The following is a 20,109-nucleotide window of genomic DNA, read 5'->3' on the forward strand; positions in this document are numbered from 1 at the left end:
CGTTCCATTGCAACACCAGCGCCCAGTAGCAGCGCTACGCTTCGGCCATTTTAGGGTGAAAGCGACTCGGCAGTCCACTAGCTTCTTGCTGTCGCTTTGGAAATATCGGCTCCGAGTAGGGTATGTAACATGGGTTGGGTTGAAATTGCCCGGGTGCTGTGCTATGCCCCCTGATAGATCCTCTGAAAGGTTCTCTAGCTTTTCTCCTTTTATGGTATGCTCATTAATATTTAGATGAGCTGCGCGCTGATTGGTTGGTTTTCAACGAGTGAAGCTGGGGATTAAAAAACGCAACACGGCCAACAACACTCACTGAAACACTGCAGGGGGGTATTCCAGGTAGCGGGTTTAACAAACTCTGAGATTAACCCTGAACTCTTGAGTTGAGTTATTCTAACATGGGAAACTCCGAAAATTCGGTTCCAGAAAAGCTGATATGAATTTGTTAACTCAACTCGGAGTACGGCAACTCTGAGTTTAGCTCGTGCATGAATACTACCAAAAGCCAACATCTATGGAGCTCCGATACTAGGATTCACCATGGCAACTGACGACAAAAAACGTTGTCATACTTCACCACACTTTAGATATAAGTTTTATTTCGTGTTCATGGTCAATCTGAGCACATTACATTTACATTTAGTCATTTAGCAGACGCTCTTATCCAGAGCGACTTACAGTAAGTACAGGGACATTCCCCCCCGAGGCAAGTAAGGTGAAGTGCCTTGCCCAAGGACACAACGTCATTTGGCACGGCGGGGAATCGATCCGGCAACCTTCTGACTCCCTACATTGTCTCCCACATTCCGGAAAAAAGCAACATGGCTGTAGCAGTGTAGCCTATAGCTACAATTGGCGTGGGAGACAATTGCTGCAGAGTCAATGCGTTTACTATTTGAATGCAATAGCCAGTCCATACGTTGAACATTTAACCCCACTGTCCGTTAACATTACAGGAGAAAAAGTGTTGGACTTAATAAAATAGCATGTTCAATGTTAAATTACATATAAAAACATACTACGAACAGGTAATGCATATTTTGCTTATAGGCTGCTTGTGATTGTAGCCTCGACGTCACCATGGTTTTAATCATATTTGACATGATACAAAGTTTAAATATCAATTGGTGCCTATTTCAACTTGTAGTAGCAGTTTCCCTAAACAGAATGCTTTTTATCAAAGGATGATGATGATGATTACGTAAGATGACGAAGAGACATTAATGACTGCTGCCGCAGAAATCGATGCAGTCAGAGAATTATGTATGATAGCTACTGGTAGTTCTCTCTCCATGTACTTTTATTTACCAGCTTTTTTTGTAATTGTCAGTTACACTGACATTATGAGAATAATAAATATAAAACCAATTTGCACATTCTGACAACAGGGCATGCTGTATACAGTGAGATGTTCATTTAATGGCAGGTGAATTTTGCATGTGGAACAGTGAAATGTAGCTAATGTAATCTCATGTATAACCAGTTACAAGTAAATTAGTTGTACAAACTGCACCTTGTGAAGAAAGTGCCAAAAACTGACCAAGAGTTGGTGTAAGCCTACTTAGGGTAGAAGAATAAAGGCTAATCTCGAAAAAGATTTACTGGAACACCAGTTAAGAGAGGATGTATGGTCACAGGTGATGTTAATTGTAGGAACAATAACCTATATGAATATTAATAGTTGAATTTTCTGAATTTCTATTTTGACCAAGAGATGGTATACTTAGGGCAGAAGAATAAAGGCTGATCTTGTAAGGCTATCAACCTGCCCCCACCTCTCATATGGTAAAATATGGAGTACTGGATTGAGTCTCAACTTGATGGCTCTCACATCTCATTGTGTAACTTACTGTAGCATTGCTAGTCATGTTGATAAGTAAGGGTCAACTTACTTATTTTACAACTTACTTAACTTGCTGAACCAAGAAATGATATGCCGTGTCTGCCAAAGCTATCGGCCTCATAAAGTGGGAGGGGATCGGTAGAAACGCAGAGTTTGGCATGGAAAACCTGCTAGCGAGCAGGTTAGTTTCACGGAGTAAGTTACCATAGAAACTTACAAAAAGGTTTTGTTACCTCTCTTTCTGGAACATGGAACTCGGAGTATGCCTCTTTTCAGGGTTAAACAACTCAAAGTTTTCACTAAACCCGCTACCAGGAATACCCCCCAGGTGGAGACTTGAAATAAAAACACGCAAATAAATCTATTGTGTCTACACAACACTTTTTTCAACAGATTGACTAGACATCATTTTAAATGCTAATGATAACGTTACTTGTTTCCACTTCTGTTGTCGAAGCAAACTGGATTGACTTAAGTGGGTATAACGTTACAGTTTAGCAACCAAACTATATTCTGATTCAACTCAGCTTTAGTTAGTTAGCTATAGATATCTTGCTGAAAAATAACCTTACAAAGATCTGGACAAAGATTCATCGTGAATTACGTGATTTACATAACACGGGTTATTTATTTGAATGAAACACAGTCAGGAACATGAAACAACGTTAGCCCCATTGCATTGCCAATAAACTAGGCTAAATCATCACACATTATGCTCTTGCATTTGCAAGCTAAACTAGTTTACATGCCTACAGTCTAGGTGTTTTCACCATCTAGCTGTTCTTGCATTCCTTGCAAATCAGCGTTAATAAAAAGCAGAGGAACTACAGTCTAGCTAACATTGACTCGACGGGGATGGCTGGTCTATGGTCTATTCCGTAGCATAGAAGATCCCTGTGCAGTTCGACCCACAACACATTTGCGCGAATCATTTCACCAAGGACGGTTTTGAAAACCTGGGACAATGTAAGGCGGGATTTGATATGAAGCTGTTGCTGAAAAGAGGTGCTTTCCGACCTTACGTTCATCACAACCGCAAGCTGTAGTATGATTTTGTCGGTGAAAGTTATAAGCAATGCTAACGTATCCTGTATCTAGCACTTGCCTTTCTCCGGTTCTTACAAATATATAATCTAGACAGGCGTTAGCAATAGGCCAGACTGCTATTCGTTTTATGGCTATTTTTTCAGAAGATTCCCTTCTAATGCGGACTACAGCTAGTCTAGCTAGAGTCAATTGCTAAGTAACGTATGTTGATGTGTTTAGAAACATATTTAGCATTCTACCTATGCTAGATACAGGAGACGTTAGCATTGCTAATAACTGTTAGCGACAAAATCATACTGTACTTACAGCTTGCGATGAGCATACGGTCGGAACAGCACCTCTTTTCAGATTCAGCTTCTCAGCAAATCCTGCTTGAAATTGTCCAAGGTTGTCAAAACTGTCTTGGGTGAAATGTTCAGAGCAAATGAATAATTGAATGTCGAACTTCGCCTGGATCTTCTCATAGACAAACACCACTATGCCTGTCGAATGTTTGGCTCCTTGGGAAGACTATGAGTGTTAGCCATCCTTGTACAGCCTGTAAAACAGCATTTACGACCGTGGTCCATTTTCAATATCCTTGTTATACTTCAAAACTTTATTCTTTGTAATTGCTTAGAAGTAGCCTACACAGAGCAGCGCACAGCTAAACTTGTATCGGAGATAGACGCTACCTCGGGCTGGTCTGGATGTAAATTTTGGGGCGTGACAAAGATACAGACCAAAGCCAAAAAGGGCGGTCCTACGTCACACCGGTGGCTTTGTTGAAAAGCTAGCGTTTTACAGGCAATTTTTTTCTTTTTGAGATTTGTATAGACCAGTTATCACCCTACGTCACACAACTATCAAGCAAGCTAAACTGCGCATGTCGGTTGCAAAAGACGAACTTCTCCCCGGTCTATTACACTTGGAGTGTCGATCAGGTCATCATATCTCTCTGGCCACTGGATTGCAGGCAGAGTACGAATTATACAATGACAATGGAGGGGTCAACTTCGTCTCCAGGGCGTGTATCGACCCCCCCGACCTGTTGTTTTGACTTCTTTTGGGGGGTCCAAGTCTTAATTAGGGGGGTCAGACACCCCCAAACCCCCCCATAATTCGCACCCTGATTGCAGGGCTTGATATTAATACATTCACGTTTAACTTGTCTATGCACAAAAGTCACTTGACCCCGATACCCTTAAATAACCTGACCAAGTGATCAGGCAAAACTAGCCTGGCTAACGGAGGTCGCTTTCTCAGGCAAATGACAAATTAAACAGGCTCGTTTAAAGAAATCCGAGATGCTGGCTATCTTCATCAGGCTCGTATCCACATTAGGCAGTCCTCACTGACGTTGCTGGTGTATAATGGAGTGAAATACAACATTGTGCACACTGCCAGTGAGCGAGTCTGACTGAGGCTAACGTCAAAACAGTGTAACGGGGACGCAGTCTCACTCAGATTGCCAGTTTAAACGAATCAGAAAAATTATCGAACAAGCTGGCTAAAAGCAGAATTCGCATATCTCTTGAAAGCTGCCCTGCTCGACTTTGTAGATGTTGTGGTGGTTTTTTAGAAGTACCTGTAAGGAGTAAGTAAGGACAGGTTGGCCACATTGTCCAGATTAGAGTTTAACCAAGAGCAGGTTGTAAACCTGCCAACAGCTACAAGGGGTTTCCTTGTTAGGGCCTGTTCTGTGTGTCCTGATATAGTTATCTATAGAACAACCAGCAGGTCAGGGTGACATGTAACCACAGCAGCTGAAGGGGGGGGGGGGGGGGGGGGGAGTTTTCCCTATGAAAAATGAATCAACATGTATTGTGAAATAGGCCTATCTTTGTATCAGGGTTCCAGGCCGATTGCCAATTAAACATTTGTGTGACGTACATGTTCTGTATAAATATCTCCTGAACTGTTTAGAAAGCGGGTTGTCTCTGGATGCTGAGACCACCTAAATGAATGTATCCAAAGTACTGGCACATGAATAAAAGCAAACCTTTTGTTATAACCTTCGGTGACTAAGTGAATAAGTTCTTGTCAGATCATCTCGCCTTGGATCAAAGAGAGCAGATTTGAGTCCACTACAAAGTGGTGACCCCGACGTGATGATACTTCCGGAAAGCATCTACAATACTAAGGTAAGAAGATAACCTACAGGGGTAAGGGGTAGATGCGGATTGAACCATTAAGGAAAAAGGTTAAGATTGATAGGAAGCTTAAAGCAGTCAGGGAAGTCAGATGGCTGAGCGGTGAGGGAGTCGGGCTAGTAATCAGAAGGTTGCCGAATCGATTCCCCGCCGTGCCAAATAATGTTGTGTCCTTGAGCAAGGCACTTCACCCTACTTGCCCTGGGGGGAATGTCCCTGTACTTACTGTAAGTCGCTCTGGATAAGAGCGTCTGCTAAATGGCTAAATGTAAAGCAAAGGCTTGCATTTTGTGCCAGGACTACCCGAATGAAATAGAATGAATGATGTGTGCTTTTCTCTAAAACGCTTTCTTCTATCGTACCCGATAAGGGCGGCAAGGGCCTGGCCGGACAGGTCCATTTATAACCGACTCTTAGGTACACGGATGGTGGCAGAATTTATACGGGAAGAACTGTCGGAATGGCCATAACTTTGGGATTATGACCTAGCTCAGTAAAGTCATAACCTGGAAAACGCGTTTAATCACCAAATGAATAAGTGTGTGTAGGTCTGGTAAAGGAGTTACGCGTGAAATTATAAGCTGTTTGAAAAAATGGACAAGATGTGGTTATTTTAATTAATGGTTACAGTTAATTAATGGATGTTGCGGGAGCATCTAGGAACTAACCTTTCAAATAAGACTTAAAAAACTAAATTACTAAAATTACTAAAAACTAAATTCGTAGTAATGTATATACATGCCCTGTCTGAAAGTTTTTCACTGAACTAACATCAGTAAGCTGGCAAAGAACAAGGGGCCCCTCGTTCTTAGGTTTGAATGAATAAAGGAAGTCGACATCCATAATAATTCATAAACAAACGCGCTGGATAAACGACAGTAAATGGATATTTGAGTGATGTAAAAATAAAATGTACAAGATTTGTTTTGGTGGCAATTCGAGACTGGTAAGAAATCCCCTGTGTTCCAAATTCGGGAGAAAAGCTTGTGGTAAAGCAGGTTGACTTAAAAGGAAAATGGAACAGGGATTGATTCTCGAGGAAATGCCACAAAACAGAGAAATGGAGTCAGGTAAACGAGAACAAAGGTCTTATTAAAGTACAAAACTGGAAGAATTGTTTTCAAACTAAATAAGAGGAGTAAAAAAGGTTAAAAACGAAAGATAATGAAACTGCGACACAGAAAAATGGTGTCTGAGCGTATGCGCCTGTGAAAACAGCCCCCACCAACTAATATCTTTTGGGTGCGGGCGGCAAGCCAGATTTGGGGCTGAACGCTAAGTATAGAACTGTGAAAGACCAGACACAGAAGTTAAAGAAAGGAAACGTGATATTAAGTAACTGTGTACATGCCGGATGAGTTGTCTTACATTCTGTTTCCTGAAAATACAGACGCGGATCCGGGCATAATTGGACACTCCGTTTTGAAACCACTGAGAAAGAAGGTTTATTTAAATGATTGTAATAAAAATAAAGAGAAAAAATTAGTGTGTCTCCGTGACTGTCAGTTAAGGTTTGCCACTTTCAACAACTTGACCTTGCATGTACACATAGATAAGAACATATAGGATAAAAGGAAAAAAGGACAAATGTATAATATTGGATAGTAACACTCATATCGTTAAGCCTAGATCTGCCTTCCATCTCCTGCCACTATGAGCGATTCTGAGAGTCCAGAGGAGGGGGCCAGAGCTGACCTGAGTACTGACCAGACACCTACAGCAAGACCTCCGCATGTGACTGCAAAGGAGGTCCTTAGCCCCCAACATCCTCTTCTCCGGGAACGCCTCCTCGAGATGAATAGGAAATGGGCGAGGGCACTGCCAAGCTGACAAGAGACATGAGAGTGCTGTTTGCTAATTATAAGCATTCTGGAGGGACCAGGGACAAACTTGGAAAACGTGCGGAAGAAACGGAAGTTTTGAAACTATATGAAACGCAAGGACAGAGCTATTGTGCCACAGTAAAGGCTTGGAGGCAAGCAGCCCAGGCTGGTAACGAGACTTTTAAGGGAGACGCACCTCCCCCATATGATAGACATAGGAGCGGCTTCCCATCACCCAGATACGGAAGGGGGGGAGACCTCTAGAGCTTGTCTACATGCAAAGGTGCCAGAATATGAGAAGAAGTCAGGCAAAGAGAATGCCCTGCTAAAAGGGGCGTATTCCCACGTCAGAGATCTCCTGGATGGACCAGAAGGGGCCACTGATAGGAGTCGAGCAAGTGGGGGCGTATCATCATGTCCCCCTGAACGCTATCAATACACCACTCTCATAGCCCCATTCTGGTGCAAGAAGAACAGATGTATTATGTCCCCTGGACATCAATGGACATGACAGGCCTAATTACCCGGCTCCCTAACCCATATGAGGGGGGCGAGTAGATGGATACAGGCGTTTGAGCAAGAGACACTTGACCACAATATAGCCATTGGAGATATAAAGATGATTCTCGGGCGCACCTTAGGAACGGGTGGGTTGAGTGATGTCATGCATTCATGTCACCTGGCCAAAGTCCTAATTACCCATGCTGAGGATGGTGAACTCTTTAATACGATTTGCCAAGAGGTTTGGGTCCGGATAAGGTCAGGCTGGACATGCTGACAGGAGAGACTATTAGGCCAACCGAACCACCCATGGCGTTTATCCACAGGATCCTGGGCACATGGAGGGCGGAACTTGGAAAGAATCCAAAAGATGAGGTCTTACAGCAAGCCATGTTTCAAAGAGGTGTTGCACATATTTTTATCCTATTTCCCCTAAAGAAATAACATTAGCATACTTAGACACCTTACAGTATGTTCTAAATGGCATAAATGCTGCCAATTAATAATTGACGTAACAACTTATTGTAAATGCAGTGGCCTAGCCTACAGATTAAGGTAGGCCACGCAGAAGCATGTACACTGTTCTGCTTCATTTGATCTTGATAGGCTAAGCATTCTGTTGCAAATAATAACAATATACCCACTATTTATTCATTAAAACTAAGCTACTTAAGCATAATAATGCACCTAAAATACAAACGTGAGCAAGGGCAGCAATCGCTATCGAATCAACAGACGTGCAATTTCGCTAGCAGGGGAAGAATACAAACAACGAAAATCACCAGTTAATTTAATTTAAATTTGCAAGAACTATAGACTAATACAATAACAGGCTTAAATGAACTGACAATATAAGTTATACGACTTTCAGTTCTCAAGGACGCACACGCACAATCTCAACTGCGCTGGGAAGCGCGTCTGTGCTATTCTCCGACATGCGCTCTAACAATCACGGCTGATAGACGGCCTAAAATTTTGTACAGCTTTAATTCTGATACCGTGGCGGCAGAAATGTAACCGTGGCGGGCCGCCACGGTTACATTTCATACATCTACATATGGGAAACACTGAGGACTGTCAGAGACTGTACAGGGACGGTTGGGAGACGTAGTGAGCCTCCACTCAATGCCATTTGCGCAGTTCTGTGAGCACATTACTCACGTTGCGTCAAAGGAATGGAGTTATGAAGGAAAAAGGCTGGAGGACGACCAAGAGGATGTGCGAAATTGAATAAGATCCAACTGAAAGCAAGGCTACAAGCAGTGCTCGTCGCTTCCCCTCCTGTCTCCAGCAGGAGGACAAAAGGGAAAAACCAGAGACAAAAAAAATTAAAAATAAAATAAAGTAAAATTATAATAATAATAATAAAAGCTACAGAATAACAAAATACAATAACTCAACAAAATTTATAAAATGTAACACATAATGGTGCAAGTCAAACACAAGCCGCAATCTTTGTGGGAATACAAAGCAAATCTATAAAAACAATAATATAACTACTACCAGTTGTAAGGCCCTTCTGAGATAAAAAATTAGTTAAATGCTTTGGTAAAAAGGTAGATTTTAAGCTGTCTTTTAAAAAATGTCTAGCGTATTTGCTTCTCTGATATTTATGGGTAATTTGTTCCATAGTTTTGGGGCATAATTGGCAAAGGCAGCATCACCAATCTTCTTATGGCTGCTTCCGGCGACCTCTAATAGGCCTGCATTTGATGATCGCAGTGTTCTAGCTGGTGTGTAGTTTATAAGAGAGTTAGCAATGTAGCTAGGTCCTTGTCCGTGTAGAGCTTTGTATGTGAGGAATAGGACCTTAAAGTCAATTCTGAAGGTAACAGGGAGCCAGTGTAAAGTAGCTAGGACAGGACTAATGTGTTCTCTCCTTTTAGTTTTGGTTAATAATCTAGCTGCAGAATTTTGAATGAGCTGTAGTCTTTCAGTGTTTTTTTTGGGAAGACCAGCGAAAAGTGCGTTACAATAGTCCAGACGACTGGATATAAAAGCATTAACTTCTCTGCATCATTTTGGTTTATGAATGGTCGTACCTTTGCTATATTCCTCAGGTGAAAGAAAGCAGTTTTGGTCACTTTATTAATGTGGGAGTTGAAATTCAAATCTGAGTCCAGGATTACACCGAGACTTGTCACCTCTGGTTTAAACCAGGGGGTTAAACTTCTAGATTCTTAGTAAGCATCTCTCTTTTGGATTTGGGGCCACATAGTAGGACTTCAGTTTTGTCTTCATTTAATTTAAGAAATTTATCATTCATCCATTTGTTTATTGCCAACAGGCAGCTGGTAATGGAATTGATGGCCGTTGCATCAATGGGTTCAGTGGATATATATAGTTGTGTGTCGTCCGCATAGCTATGGAAATTCATGTTATGTTCTCTGATTATGTCACCGAGTGGTAACATATAAAGAGAAAAAAGTAATGGACCTAGGCAGCTTCCTTGAGCAACCCCGTAGCAGTTCTCATGTTTCTCAGACCTATGGTCTCCTAAACTAACATAAAACTTCCTTCCTGTGATATATGATTTCATCCAATTCAATACACTATCCGTGAACCAAATAAGCTTTTCCAGTCTATTGATTAGGATGTTGTGATCAATGGTATCAAATGCTGCACTGAGATCTAAAAGGATAAGGATAGAGACTTTATTTGCATCAGAGTTTAGTCTGAGGTCGCTAATTATTTTGGTGAGAGCAGTTTCAGTACTGTGATATTTCCTGAAACCTGACTGCGAGACTTCCAGAATGTTATTTTCTTCAAGAAAAGAATTTAGTTGTACTGAAACTATCTTTTCCAGTACTTTACTAATAAATGGAAGGTTTGATATTGGTCTGTAATTTGCAAGTAGACTGTTCTCCAATTTGGATTTCTTCAATAGGGGCTTTACAACAGCTGTTTTGAAGGCATCTGGGAAGACGCCAGTTTTAAGGGATGTGTTTATAATCTCTAGCACCGGACCTGAGACACTGTCAAACACTCGCTTAAAGAATGTTGTGGGTATAGACCAATTATCACCCTACGTCACACAACTGTCAAGCAGGCTCAACTGCGCATGTGTGGTTCCCCGTTCTATTACTCTTGGAGTGTCGTTCAGGTCATCATATATCTCTGGCCACTGGATTGCAGGGCTTGATATTAACTTTTTGAGGCTCTTGGCCTTTGGACAAATACATTTACGTTCACTTGTCTATGCACAAAAGTAACTTGACCCCGATACCCTTAAATAGCCTGTCCAAGTGATCGGGCAAAACTAGCCTGGCTAACGGAGGTCGCATTCTCAGGCAAATGACGAATGAGACAGACAGGTTAAAGAAATCCGAGATTCTGGCTATCTCTGGCTAGACTCGTATCTACATTAGGCAGTCCTCCCTGACGTTTCTGGTGTAGAATGGAGTGAAATACAACATTGTGCACACTGCCAGTGAGCGAGTCTGACTGAGGCTAACGTCTAACAGTGTAACTGGAATGTAGTCTCACTCAGATTGCCAGTTTAAACAAATCAGAAAAATAATCGGAACAGCTTACTATAAAAGCAGAATTCCCATATCTCTTGAAAGCTGCCCTGCTTGACTTTTTAAATGTAGAATTTACTGTAAAAGTGTAAAATTATGAACTTTGTGACATGACGTGAAGACATGGTTGCCGCTCGACTATACGGTCTGTACCGGGCGACATTCTCACTCAAATTTCAAGACTTTCGTGACCCAAATCAAAATTCTGATGCGACAGATCATTGGGTAATTGCTTTCTCTCCTAAAGGCATGTCCTCGTCGACGCTTTTGGTCTTTTTAAATCTAACTATTTGTATTATCCGTGTGGTCCTTTTGCCATTTAAAATGCTATCCTTTCCCGGTTTTCTGCAGCCACAGTGCACGCGCATCCCGATTGTTTACAAACAAATAATTGGTCTATAGGATCAATATCTGAGATTGTGGAGTTAGATTCACTGACAATTTTTGAAAGTTCACTAAGTGTGATACAGGTAAATGTGCTCATGGTTATGTTGCAGAATCTACTGATGTCAGTTTCGACCCCACTATTACTAGTACTAGCTCTGATCAAAGTTATTTTGTTCTTGAAGAACAAAGCAAGCTCTTCACATTTAACTGCTGAGGATGGCGGGGGGGCAGGGACAGTGTTTAGCAGCTGGTCAATGGTGGAGAAAAGAACTCTGGAGTTTCTGGCATTTTCTGTAATAATGTTGGAGAAATATTCACTCCTCGCTAGACGGATAATTTTGTTGTAGGTGGTTAGTGTATCTTTATAGATATTGTACTGAATAGTGATCTTTGTTTTCCTCCATTTTCTCTCTGCTGCACGGCATTTTCTTTTAGTTTCACTAACATTTTTATTTCTCAGCCATGGGGCCATAGGTTCTGCTTGTGGACTTCTTTTTGGTTTTCAGTGGTGCAACAGAGTCTAACACAGATAATAGTGCATCATTGAGGTTCTCTACCATTTCATTCAGAGAGCAATCATGATTAGTTGGTTCATATAGAGCAAATTGTTCAGAAAATGTCATCATAGCTGTATCGTCTAAATATCTTCTTTGGACTAAGAATTCTTTTGTGGTTTTTGTTAGGATGATTTCCACGTTAAAAAGTATACCATGATGGTCTGAGAGGGGTAGATCAGTTATTGAGATATACAGAAGATAGTAGAGTCCATATTAGACCTTTGGACTCAGGAACTAGAGACTCTGTTGCCAAAAGCCCAACCCCCAGCCCTGGAGTAGCATTGCACACTACAGTATTTCCAAACCACCGAAAAGGAAATAAACGACAGATGGCTGAAAGAGCAACCAAGTACGGTACCCATCACTCTCAGATATGTCATCATAGGCCCGCAGGGTGCGGAACGCAATGGTAGACGAAACACCTTACCTAAAGAAGCAATTCTTGGTTGAAAACTCCCTCCCCCATGTTACACTACTGGTAAATCCTGGATACAGGGCCCGCGACTTGGGTCCCATGGTAAAAGCGGTAAATTCGCAGTGGGAACCTACAAGCAGGCCCCTAGTATGGACATCAGAAGGGAAAAAATACACCAAATTCCAAGTAATAAAGGAGGGACTGTCAACCCCCCAGGCCATCCGGCTGCCAGAAAGGGGACCCGAAAGGATGACTGCAACTGAAAGATGGACAGAAATGATGGCAGAAGTCCCTCAACAGCTGTGGGCGGCCCATGAGACGGATGTGGGCCTGATAAAATCAGCACAGGCCGTTAAGGTCACACTAAGACCTGGATGTCGACCCCCACGAGTGCGTCAGTATCCCTTAAAAAAGGAGACTGAAGCTGGCATTGAACCAACCATCAAGGGACTATTAAAAGCCGGTGTGCTTGTACACTCACGGTCCTCTGCAAACACTCCAATCTGCCCCGTGCTAAAAGCGGACGGAATAAAGTACAGATTGGTGCATGATTTAAGAGCACTGAATGAGGTGGTGCAACAGCACGAAGCTGTGGTCCCCAATCCACACACCCTACTGACCAACGTGCCTGCCAACTCAAAGTACTATACTGTGGTCGACCTGACCTCTGCATTCTTCTCAGTCCCGTTGGCTGAGGAATCCAGGGACCTGTTCGCATTCACCTACAAGGGTCAGAAGTTAACGTACACCAGGGTCCCTCAAGGCTATACCCACTCACCTCACCTGTTCGACCAAGCCCTCAAGAAAGATCTTGCGGACATTGGCGGCCGAGTAACATCTACGCTGCTTATGTATGTTGATGACCTTGCCCTCTGCTCAAGCACTCTGGAAGAGTGCCACCAGGACTCAATTACCTTGCTAACAGCGCTTGCAGAAAGAGCACATAAGGCCTCACAAGAAAAGCTCCAGTATTGTCAGCCCCGGGTCCAATACCTGTCCAGAACGCTAGGAGCTGGACCCAAGGGAATCTCGCCAGCACATCTGCTGGGAATATCACAAGCCCCTTAACCCCAAACGGTGGGGGACTTAATGACATTCCCTGGCATGACTGACTACAGCTCTTAATGGGTGAGCGAGTACACAGCAAGGGTCGCTCCTCTGAGAGAAATGATGAAAGAAGCAGGAGTCACTTCCCTACGAGCAAAGCTAAAGTGGACAGAGGAGGGAGAAAAAGCGTTCATATCCATCAAACAAAGTCTGCAGCAGGCACCAGCTCTGGCCCTCCCGGACTATGATAAACCCTTCTTCTTGTATGTATCCAACTGCGTGCACCACGCCACAGGCATACTGACACAGTCCTCAAGTGGGGGACGAAAGCAACCTATTGCTTACTACTCATGCGGCTTGACACCTGTTGAAGCAGCATTGCCACCATGTTATCAAGGTTTAGCCTCAATGCACCACATGTATGAGAAAGCATCAACTCTTACGATGGGTTATCCAATTACCATTTATACACATCACAAAATTGCAGGTCTTGTTGAACGAGGTACAGTTTTGTTGACGGAGTCACGAGTTAGGAGTTATGTAACATTGCTGCGATACCCAGACGTAAGCATTAAAAGCTGCACCACTGTAAATCCGGCTGACAATATTCCCCTGCCAGAGGAGGGTACACCACACGATTGTGAAGCTGAAACATCTGAATATGTGAAACTAAGGGCTGATTTGGCATCTGAACCATTGGATAGGCCTGAGTTAACCCTGTTTGTGGACGGATCTTGTTTCAGAGAGGCAGATGGTTTGAAGGCCGGGTATGCGGTAGTGGAACTTGCAGCACATGGGGCATTCGCTACGCTCAAAGCTGATGTATGTCAACAACCGTGTTCGGCCCAGAAGGCCGAACTAATAGCCCTCACAGAGGCCTGTCAATTGGCAAAGGACAAGACGGTAAATATTTACACAGACTCGTCCTATGCGCATGGGGTATTTCATCTTTTTGGGTCATTATGGAGGTCTAGGGGATTTAGAAAAACGGATGGATCCCCCATCCAGCATCACGGCCAAGTAATGTCTTTAATTATCGCCATGATGCTGCCAGACAGGTTAGCGATAATAAAGTGCAAGGCACACCAAAATGATCTTTCCACTACCACCATGGGAAACAATCGGGCAGACGAGGCTGCAAAACAGGCAGCACAGGAGGACAAAAAAGGTGCAGTATTAACAGTAATACAAATAATCCTGGAACTGATCGATAAAGACATGACAGAGGTTCAGGCAGCTGCCTCAGAGGCGGAGAAACAGTTGTGGGTGGACAGAGGTGCAGTTCAGGGGCAAGATGGGGTATGGAGAAATCATGAGGGATTGATTGTTGCAACGATCGAGCTGTTGTCTTCTGTTATAAGAGAGGCTCATGGAGCGGATCACTGTGCGCGAGGCGAGACCGTGATCCGAATTCGGAGAATGGGACTTTGGTCTCCAAACCTAAAAGCGCAAGTAGTTTCGGTTTTAAACAATTGTGACATCTGTTTAAAGAACAATTCTAAAAAGGGTTTAGAAACGGCCATTGGACTTACGCCAATGGCAGGAGGACCGTTCGAACACATTTGTGTTGATTTTGTCGATATGATTGTTCCAATTCATGGCAAACGCTACATGCTGGTTTTAACGGATCGCTTTAGTAGACGGATAGAGGCCACGCCAGCTAGACACCAAAGTGCTGAAACGGTAATTAAGTTCCTGACCAGAGAAATAATTCCTCGGTTCGGAATTCCCACGATAGTAAGTTCCGGCAACGGAAAGGCCTTTGTTGACAAAACGGTAAAAGGTTTTTACCAAAGGCTGGGAATTCAGCAGAGGCTGGGGTGTGTGTATCATCCTCAGTCTCAAGGAAACGTGGAGCGAGCAAACGGTACCCTAAAGGCAAAGTTAAATAAGATTTGTGCGGAGACTAAATTGAATTGGGTTGAGGCTCTTCCAATTGCGTTAATGAAATACCGTAGTCAGGAACACCGAGTAACTAAGCTTACCCCGCACAAGATTGTGACGGGCCGTGACATGCCAGTACCGGCGTACAGGCATCAAAACCAGACCAGAGTAAAGTTTGAAGCGTCAAACTCAGAGTTACATGCCGTTGTGAGACAGGTCTCTAAAAATCCAACAAGCAATCCACCAGCAGGAGCTGAGGAGGGAGGAGCTGTTGCAGGAGGGACGGGCCCCGGACGTCATCAAAATCCAACCTGGTGACCGGGTTTTTGTCAAAACCTACCGAAGGAAGTGGAATACTCCTCGGAAAAACGGCCCTTATACCAAGACAAGCAACGGCTACTGCACCAACATCAATTGACACCCTGCCTGCATATTCAAAACAAAGCAAAAAGGTTCCAGACAATAATGAAAAATGTTCTCTTGTGTGTGGTCCTCCTAAACATAGGAGGAGGGACAGTAGAGTTGGGCATTCCCTGCTGGGGAACCCCCAAGAGGAGGGGAGCGACAATCTGGACCACAAACCAGATCCAGATCCAGGGGTCGAGCCAGGGAAGGTTCTGCAATTGGGGCCGGTGCTGGGGGCAGCCAAACCTCAACAGCCCCGCTGGAAAACCTGATGGTGCCATTACCCGGGCAACCACCAGAAGACGGGCAGCTGAGCGAGAGGGAGGCGACCCTGCCAGACCCCAGACACACACCACAGAATCCCCCTCCGAGCAACAGGCTCGGTGAGGGAGAGGTAAGTGGGAGGACACGAGACAATGTGGAAAATGGGGTGAGCAGTACTAACATCAATGCAGTATGCATAGCTCAAGTAATCGCCCATGCAATACCAGCAACTAAGACGATTTTTGACGACAAACTAAGGGTCGCGCAGGACCATCTGTATATAGAACTGAGGAAGGTTTGGATGATCGTTACAGAAAAATTGTGTGGGGTTTAAGAGCATAGGAAGAAAACGGATACCGGTAATGGCAAACTGTGTGGATGGAGCATGTTCAGTGGCAGGGTCTGCATGGCAGACAGGTACAGGGGAAGTAAAGCAATCGCCCTATCAGAACATGTTTGAAAAAGTAGGAAGGGGTCTCAACCTCTCGGCCAACTAACCATGGAAAGTGACTGCCCTCATGAAAAATACCAAGCGGTGTCAGAAGGCCAGGAAAATGTCTATAGCCTAATACTATGTCCTGTAAATGCACTAGCTACGGCTCTCCCATCACAATGGAAAATGCACTTGTGTCCTTTAACACTGATTTGGTTACCAGCAATACAACAGCTAGAAATTGCAGCAGAGAATGAAGAGTGGAAACTTTTGGTGAAGGGTGTGCCAGATGAGAAATGTGTTGTGAGGCGCCCCAGTCAAAGAATCGTGAGAAGGGTCAGTTGTAGGACTAACAAGTGCCATGCCCAGTTAGTTCAGCCAGCAGGACTGTTGATTAAGGGACAGCCAATGGCTGGGTTACAAAATTCAATCAAACTAACACAGGGAACCGAGACCACTCTAACATGTGAAATTATAACAGGACTAGAAGCTGACCCGGAGAACGGAGGAAGGGAGGTACCCAGTCCTCAGAAGTATCCTTTAAGACTACATAAGACCCCGGTAGAAGGTGAACTGTTGACTAACTGGGAGCAGAAGGATATGGGAGACTGCGTTACAGATCTGGATGAATGCGGCCCCACAGTGCACTGTTGATGTGGGCACCGTACCAGGACTGTAGCTACATTTGGGAAGTGGGTGGAGTCTGCACCAAACTGATAGATGGACAGGCCAGACAGATAAAGGAAGAAAAAGAAAGGCTCCAATTCCACCATCCTGTCCATACCATTACCAATACCAAGTAGTAACTGATGTTTTTGGCTGTGTGATTACAAAGCAGATTTAAGATCAACTCTACCAGTGGGATGGGAAGGAAGGTGTGCTAGGGTACATGCAGTGACTCATGTCATCCACTTCAAACTAGAGCAAGCAAAAGAAAGCAGATCGAGGGAGCCTCGCGGGCTCGCCGCGCCTTCGCATCTGAGGTAACAATAGACGCTATAGGCCAACCAAGGGGGGTGCCCAATGACTTCAAGGCCAGAAACGAGGTGGCCTCGGGATTCGAATCTATCCTTCCATGGATAACAGTAAATAAGAACACTGAATGGATCAATTACCTGTACTATAATCAGCAGCACTTCATCAATTACAGCGCTTCCTCGCCCTGGGACAGCAGTTGACCGCAACCTCTGCCATGACATGGCAGAATCGACAGGTATTGGACTGGCTGTTGGCGGAACGAGGGGGTTGTGCGCACTGATCGGACAGGTATGTTGCACGTTCATACCAGCTAACACTGCTCCAGCAGGAAAATTCACCCAAGCCATGACTGACTTAAAGGCACTAAGAAATGAAGTAAAAGCTAACGCGGGGCAGGGAACTGAGTGGTTTGAATTCTTGAAACTAGACCTGGAGGGTTTGGGGAGCCAGTCTGCTAAAAATAGGACTGGCAGTGCTACTAACTCTGATAATTTTGTCTTTTATTATTTGCTGCTGCATACCTATTTTCCTGTCTCGTGTCAAAACCCACTATGCCTTCCCTGTTGGGGCAATGAAACCCCAAAGGGAGACTGAGGCCAATACCCCTTATCTGCTCACAGACAGGGCCGCCCTGCCTGACCTCTACCCGGTGCCGGGATGGGCCAAGGAGGGGGTGATCGTTGAGGGATAAGCGGGCTGGAGAGTATCCAGGCCAAGTCACGCCAGGCTTCGACAAGTCACTCGAGCCATGGTTGTGGACATCTGCTCATAAGTATTCTTAGAGTCTTAAGATTGTTTATTTTATTGATTTATATTTTAAGAAGTAAGGAGGTAGTCAAAAGGTCGTAAATTCATTAATGTGTGTAATAAGAAAGGTTTGTGAAGGACTGCCCTTCAAAACCCGTGTTGTGTTAAAATAATGGCTGTCCATGGTTTCTCCCCACAAAGAGTATGGCCTAAACAAGGCCGGGGGAGTTTTACTCCAGGATCCCGAAGCCACAGCAAAACAAAGGCAATGCTGAACAACTGCTAGGCACGACACAAGTTATTGTAACTATTGTGTGTGAACTAAATGCTGATCAAGTACCATCATGATTCTGTAAAGCTGTGTTTGGGATCTGGGGTAATTAAGTAACCAAGGAGGGAGGGAATGTTTATATAAATATACTCACACATGTTGCTAAGCTTACAATCATATGAGCAGAAACACCAAGGTATTCTTAGGATAAGAGGGAGACCTTGTTAGATAACCTCAATCGGAACAGATACACAAAGACAGTCACTAGCTTACTATTCTTACCATATATCCATTATGCAAGTTTTTAAGTTTCATTTTCAGTTTCTTTTAAAGGTTTGTTTTCGTCATCCATCTAAATGTCTGACTAAAGAGTCACCCACTATGCAGGTTTTAAAGCAAAGTTCAAGGACAATAGGTCTGTGAAAGGAGGGATGTGTTTTTTTTTAGAAGTACCTGTAAGGAGTAAGTAAGGACAGGTTGGCCACATTGCCCAGATGTTAGAGTTTAACCAAGAGCAGGTTGTAAACCTGCCAACAGCTACAAGGGGTTTCCTTGTTAGGGCCTGTTCTGTGTGTCCTGATAAAGTTATCTATCAAATGCTTAAAATGCTATCCTTTCCCGGTTTTCTGCAACCACGTTGCGAGCGCTTCCCGAATGTTAACAAACAAATAATTGGTCTATAGGAAAGAGGTGTCAATGGACTTTGATATTCACTGTATGTTCATTTTACCCACCGTACTGTCGTTATTCAACTATGACAAGGTAAAATCGGTTTTGCAATCAATTGCTCCTTTAACAGTTTATATCACAGACTTCAAGTTTTCAAGTCTTCCACTTTTTTCCACAAAACCTTCATTTTGGTTTGAAATTCTGCACTGGCCAACTTTCAAATACTGAGGATAGCCTACCGAAGTTGAGTTAGCGATGCTAGCTAATGTTAGTTTGCTAGCTGTGTATAACATTTCACTGGGTTTTGCAGCTGTTTGATTGACTGAAATTATTATGAAATGTTATGTATACTAGCCATTTGTCTACTTTAGCAAGTCACTTTAGCAGTATTTCCAAGCCCTGCTAGTGTTAATCCTCTTTCAAGTAATAAGCACTGTTAAAGTGTTGAGCATTACATTGGCTGCACGGTCTGTAGGATCAAGAGTCTAACCATGTAGATGAGTGACTTCTGTGTCACACACTACTCCCCTGCACTCACAATCATTAGCCTAATTAATTATATTACTCTCTACATGAAGTGTGACAGGTAAAGATAAAGTGATATGAGTTCATATAAAGTTATAATAATGTCAGACCATTTCCCAGGAGGTACACATAACGTTAGGCTACATACAAAAATAAGTTATCAATTAAATAAATGAATTCTTCAAATGAATTAAATAAGCTCATTTTAACTTAGTGGCATATCCATATAAATCATTACTCGGGTTTCTATGGCTTGGACCTGCAGTTCCTAGAAGGAATTAAGTTTACTGCTAGACTAAAAAACTGTTAAAGTTAGCAGGTGCATATAAGATAGCGTTACAAACACTGCGTTCTTTTAGTCCACTTGGACTTTGTTGTCATTCTGTCTGTTTCTGTATAAATAAGCGCCGCTAGTCAAGACATGGCAATTGGGCAGTGCGCGTCATTTTCGGGGACGCAAGGCGTCTTACGCTAGGGACACACTATGGAAATATTGGGGGTGACAAGTGCCCTAGTGGAATTTCCAGTTCAAATCCAGTAGAAAATCCCTGTAGATATCCAGTTGAACACCAGTAGAAATTCATTTAAAACCAATAGAAATTTCAACCGGTTTTTATTGTTTTTTATAGGGGAATTGGAACACATTCTACTGGTGTCCAA

Source organism: Hypomesus transpacificus, unplaced genomic scaffold (genome assembly GCF_021917145.1).
Source record: "Hypomesus transpacificus isolate Combined female unplaced genomic scaffold, fHypTra1 scaffold_64, whole genome shotgun sequence".
NCBI classification, from domain to species: Eukaryota; Metazoa; Chordata; class Actinopteri; order Osmeriformes; family Osmeridae; genus Hypomesus; species Hypomesus transpacificus.